Here is a 6,051-nt window from a genome sequence, read left to right as displayed (position 1 = left end):
TGTCTGGTCTCCCGAGTCTTCAGCACTGGAGTTTTGATAAAAATGATGTCACTGGCCTTCCACAGAGCTGCTTTGTTTGTGGGGAGGGCCCCAGGGTGGAGACCAGATTAACAGCCTTCCCACTTGTCTTTATGACGTGGGTTTGCTTATCGGTGCTCTGAGAGGGAGGGCCTCTTTGACTGGCGCCTAACCTTCCAGAGAACCATCAGGAGTGTCAGCCTCTGCTAAGTTTTCACAGGTGTCCCAGAACCTGTGGTTTCGTAGGTCCCCAGACCAGAGTGAGAAGGCCGCACGCTCCGGAAGGCCAGGCTGACGTGAGCTGGCTGACTTACAGCTGGGATGGCCCCAGGTGTAATGATTACTGACACAGGCTTTATGTCAACCAGTGCTTTGAGTATGGGAGCACCGGAGCCTTCATTTAAAGGGGAGCATGTAAGAAACTTCAGGATGGGAGAGCTCTCCATGCCGTGAGAGGCCTGGCACTGAGCTGGTGTGCGCGCTGGGCCCTTACTTCTTGGGAGCTCCTTTCTCAAAGCTAGATCTGCAGGGGCTTGGCAAGGTGGAGTCTGAAATCCTTTAATGTCCATTAAAATACAGAGGATAGGTTAAAACGCACCTGCTTAGCCAACAAATGCTCAAAACAAATCGGTTTCACATTCAGAAAGCGACTGTGCCATCATAGCCAAAGACAACAGGAAGAAGTCCTTAATTTGGAAGGCTCCTGATTGGAAAGAATTATGAGTTAGGAGGGCATCCCTGCTCTCTACTCCTGCCTCTGCTTGCTATCCCTCCACACGATCCATCCCACCTCTGGACTGGAGCAGAAAGAGGGTGTGGGCATCAGCCTATGACCTAAGTGTCTTGTTGCATATCCTCCCTTCTTAGAAGGTACTTGCCTTGCAGCTTCTGACCACATGTGAGGGAATTGGTCCCTGCAGAAAACAAGTACAAGGTATCCAGATGGACCCCCTTCTTTGATTCTAAGCATGTTATCGATGAGGATGACCACGCCATCAGCAATGACATCTATCGATGGCCTCCTGGGAGCCAGCCATAGTGCTCAGGAAACCTGCTACATTTCGTGTATGTGGTCTTCTCTGAGAGATTTCTCTCTGGGCTTCTGTTCAGCTAAGCCCTGGGAGAGGTAAGCACCTCATTTCCAGAAAGCAGCTCCTTCTAGGGCATCAGACACTGGACCTGAGCCTTGCTCTTCTGTGTCTCAATCCTTGCTTTGAGGTTCACTTGGAGACCCCAGAGCCTCTGGGGCTGAGGTTCACTTCAGCCATCTTCCAGGGTCTGGAGTCCAGTGACATTCTTGTTGCCCGACCACCTGGCCCCGAGCCCCTGTCCTCAGAAGCTCTCTCCCACATGGCCCTCCCTCAATGGCAGCATGGGTTCCTTAGGGTGCTTGCTTTGTATCCACTGAGTTTTCATTTCGAGCCATCTAGGGACTAATCCTTCCTGCTGCTAATAACAGAACAATAATGAAATTTACTTAGGGATTACCACATACTACACTCGGTGTGATTGATCTTGTATAGGAAGACGAAGGATCTCACAAACCACTTAACAGAGGAAGACCCTGAGGCTTCCCTGGTTTTGGTGGCTGAGGTCCCCCAGCTCCCAAGTGGCTGAGCTGGGCTTTGAGTCCAGCTCCGCTGCTCCAGACTTGGCGTGCTTCTCCACGGAGACCTGCTGTAGCCATCACATCAAACAAGACCATATTTCTGTTCTCTGCCTGTCTCTCTCTCTTTTTTTTAGTGTTTTTGGAGTCACATACTTCAGTGAATTGTCCTAATGACACAGCCGTACACTGGGCCACGAAAGTCCCCTCTCTCAGGGAGGGTACCTGTTTATGCAGTCTGTCTGCGGGAGCCTGTGTTCTCTGCAAGTCTGTGTTCTCCACAGCATATGTCAAACGCAAGCAAGAAGCGGACAGTCCGGGAAGAGGTTCACACCTCCCTTGTGACTCTGTCTACCGGTAGGACCCACTGTCTGCTCCTACATAAGGAACGAGAAAATTCTTCTTCTGGAATCCTCTAAGGTTAGAACCAACTAGACCCGAAGTTCAAAGTCCTCTTGTCAATGGGAGCCATCCACTTAGCAGCTGAGCACAAGTCCTTGGATTCCACTAGAGGGTATTTGTGCAGTGAGTCAGCCAGCAGCTCTTAGTACATTGTGTGATTGCAATTAATAAAAAGATGAACAAGACAAAAATAATTTCCTTCGGGGACTTTATAAGCTTATAACCAAATAAATGGTAAAGAATAGGTGCTTTGACTATGCAAAACAACTTCATTGCACAGACTCAAAGGGAAGGATAATAATGACAGTCTGATGTAGGTATAGGGAAGCTTCCAGAAGGGGCACAATATATGACCAGCCCCTGCGTCCCTACAGGGAAGAGCTGGCTCAACCACAGGTGTTAGACTACAGTGGGATCCCACTAGAGTGGGATGCCCAGCAGTGCCAAAAAGAACACACACATCCATCTCTCAGAAGCATTCACACCCCAGAGGTGCTGAGGACCCTAATGTCCCCTGCAAGCCAGCACATCCCATTGTTAGCCTTCGGTCGCATTCTTGTTCCCTTGTCTGCCTGGCAGATTCCTGACTAGCTCTAATTGCTCAGACTTGGCTGCTGGTGGCCATTGAGATGTTGGCTCTGCTTCTCTTGGGTTGGGGACAAGGAGTGCTCCCAGATTTTCTTGGTACCGTGTGTCCCCCAATTTGGGTCCTCCTAGTTCATGCCTAGGAATAGCCCTGCAATGGCAATATTTTTAACCTGTGGAGAGGGCCGAAGTTTAGGTTGCTCTTCCTGGGTATGAATGGGTGATGCCCTCTTGGGAACAGACAGGCTTGTTGGAGATCCACATTAGTGACACCCCAGAAGACCTCCCGAACTGGCCTTTGGGGTTCATGGGAGATAAGGTGCCTGTGTGGAAACAATGAAGGAGGAAGATGGGGAATGGATTTCCACATAGCACCCATGTGTTTCCTTCACTGATTGCCAGGGGTTAACCTTGCTATTATCCTGAGATCCCATCAGGGCACAGGTATCAGGGAAAGGCAATCCCTAGTCGCACAGACTCAGTTTATAGAAGAAGAGAAGGGAAAAAAATCTAATAAAAAAAATCAATCTAGTACTAATTTGAATTGTAACTTCCTATGGTTGTATTTTCTCCTATTTTGAAGTCTCTTTCCCACAGAGTTTTGTGCATAGATGGGATTCTGTGTTCACTGCCTTCTATTTCTTTCTTTATTACGAAGTCTGTGGACACTGGCGGAGCACGTTGGAATAGCAAGTGGCTTGGGCTGGAAGTTATCTCCTTCTGCAAACATTTCCTAGGATGATGTTTTACACACACTTAATCCGGATGCTGCTGGCAGTGTCTCTGCTGTTCCAAAAACCAATACGGTCTGACTCATACCCCCAACTGCATGGTCTGGAGAGGTTCACTTCCTGTCTGTTCCTTTCTGTAAATTCCTAATCTTGTTTCCCCAATCATCTGGGGCCAAATACTCCTTCTTTTTATTTCAAAGTAACCCATCCACCCACAATGTCTTTGGAACTGGAATTTCTTTGGTGAGAGACCCGGTGCCTAGGACTCACTGGATAGGAAGTGCTGGTCTAAATGTCTGAAATGGTACCAAGGGGCCAAACCATGGATGGGTTGGACAATGCATTCAAGTCCCTGACATCTTCATTTCCTTGCCTGACAAAGAAGGGTCTTGTTGGTTGTGCACTCTGCTCAGGGGAGAGTTTCGGCATGGTCAGCCCACTGAAAGATGGCTCATCATTCTCCATTTTAGAAGGTACTCAGTAGATATTTCCTGCCAGCATGCAGGTGTGAGTGCTGGCTCACGGGGAGATATTTAAAGATTGGCTGAAGTTAAGACTAAAATGGGAAAGCTGGAAAGAAATTTAGAGTCAGCACTTTCTTAGTGGTTCTTAAAATATAGCTTTATTTTTTAAATTTAGTTATTTGAAAGAAAGAGAGAATGTGTATGTGAGCAAGGAGGAAGGGCAGACAGAGAAGGAGAGGCAGGCTCTTCTCTGAGCAGGGGACCCAATGTGGGACTCAATCCCAGGACCCTGGGATCATGACCTGAGCCAAAGGCAGACACTTAACTGACTGAGCCACACAGTTGTCCCAAAATCCAGGTTTAAATTCATCTTGACTGAGAGTTTCCTAATTCCACTTCAGTTCTCAACCCAAATTTGATTCAGTTGGTTGGGAGTGGACCCTGGTTACTATGTTAAAATTTTTTTTTAAATTCAAATATAATGAACATACAGTGTTATATTAATTTGAGGCATACAATACAGTGATTCCACAATTCTGTACATTCCTCTGTGCTCATCACAATGAACACACTCTCAATCCCCTTCATCTGTTTCACCCATTCCCCCTCCTACCTCTCCTCTGGTAACCACTAATTTGTTCTCTATAGTTAAGAGTTTGCTTTTGTTTCTTCGTCTCTCTTTTTTTTCTTTGCTCCTTTGTTTCATTTCTTAAATTCCACATATGTGTGAAGTCATATAGTATTGGTCTTTCTCTGACTGACTTAATTCATTTAGCATTATACTCTCCAGCTCCATTCATGTTGTTGGGAAAGGCAAAATTTCATTCTTTTTTATGGATAAATAATATTCCATTGCATGTATGCACCACATCTTTTTATCCATTCATCATTCAATGGACTCTTGGGCTGCTTTCATATCTTGGCTATTGTAGATAATGCTGTAGCAAACATAGGGGGTGCACATATCTTTTTTTTTTTCCCATTTTATTTTTTCAGCGTAACAGTATTCATTCTTTTTGCACAACACCCAGTGCTCCATGCAAAACGTGCCCTCCCCATTACCCACCACCTGTTCCCCCAACCTCCCACCCCTGACCCTTCAAAACCCTCAGGTTGTTTTTCAGAGTCCATAGTCTCTTATGGTTCGCCTCCCCTTCCAAATTTTTTTTTTTAATAAACATATAATGTATTTTTATCCCCAGGGGTACAGGTCTGTGAATCGCCAGGTTTACACACTTTACAGCACTCACGATAGCACTTACCCTCCCCAATGTCCATAGCCCCCTCCCCCTCTCCCAATCCCATCTCCCCCCAGCAACCCCCAGTTTGTTTTGTGAGATTAAGAGTCCTTTATGGTTTGTCTCCCTCCCAGTCCCATCTTGTTTCATTTATTCTACTCCTATCCCCCTACCCCCCCATGTTGCTTCTCCATGTCCTCATATCAGGGAGATCATATGATAGTTGTCTTTCTCCGATTGACTTATTTCACTAAGCATGATACGCTCTAGTTCCATCCACGTTGTCGCAAATGGCAAGATTTCATTTCTTTTGATGGCTGCATAGTATTCCATTGTGTATATATACCACATCTTCTTTATCCATTCATCTGTTGATGGACATCTAGGTTCTTTCCATAGTTTGGCTATTGTAGACATTGCTGCTATAAACATTCGGGTACACGTGCCCCTTCGGATCACTATGTTTGTATCTTTAGGGTAAATACCCAGTAGTGCAATTGCTGGGTCATAGGATAGTTCTATTTTCAACATTTTGAGGAACCTCCATGCTGTTTTCCAGAGTGGTTGCACCAGCTTGCATTCCCACCAACAGTGGAGGAGGGTTCCCCTTTCTCCACATCCTCGCCAGCATCTGTCATTTCCTGACTTGTTAATTTTAGCCATTCTGACTGGTGTGAGGTGATATCTCATTGTGGTTTTGATTTGTATTTCCCTGATGCCGAGTGACGTGGAGCACTTTTTCATGTGTCTGTTGGCCATCTGGATGTCTTCTTTGCAGAAATGTCTGTTCATGTCCTCTGCCCATTTCTTGATTGGATTGTTTGTTCTTTGGGTGTTGAGTTTGCTAAGTTCCTTATAGATTTTGGATACTAGCCCTTTATCTGATATGTCGTTTGCAAATATCTTCTCCCATTCTGTCAGTTGTCTTTTGGTTTTGTTAACTGTTTCCTTTGCTGTGCAAAAGCTTTTGATCTTGATGAAATCCCAATAGTTCATTTTTGCCCTCG

This window comes from Meles meles, chromosome 9 (genome assembly GCF_922984935.1).
Source record: "Meles meles chromosome 9, mMelMel3.1 paternal haplotype, whole genome shotgun sequence".
NCBI classification, from domain to species: Eukaryota; Metazoa; Chordata; class Mammalia; order Carnivora; family Mustelidae; genus Meles; species Meles meles.
The sequence above is the reverse complement of the archived record's forward strand: the minus strand, read 5'-3'. Positions refer to the sequence as shown.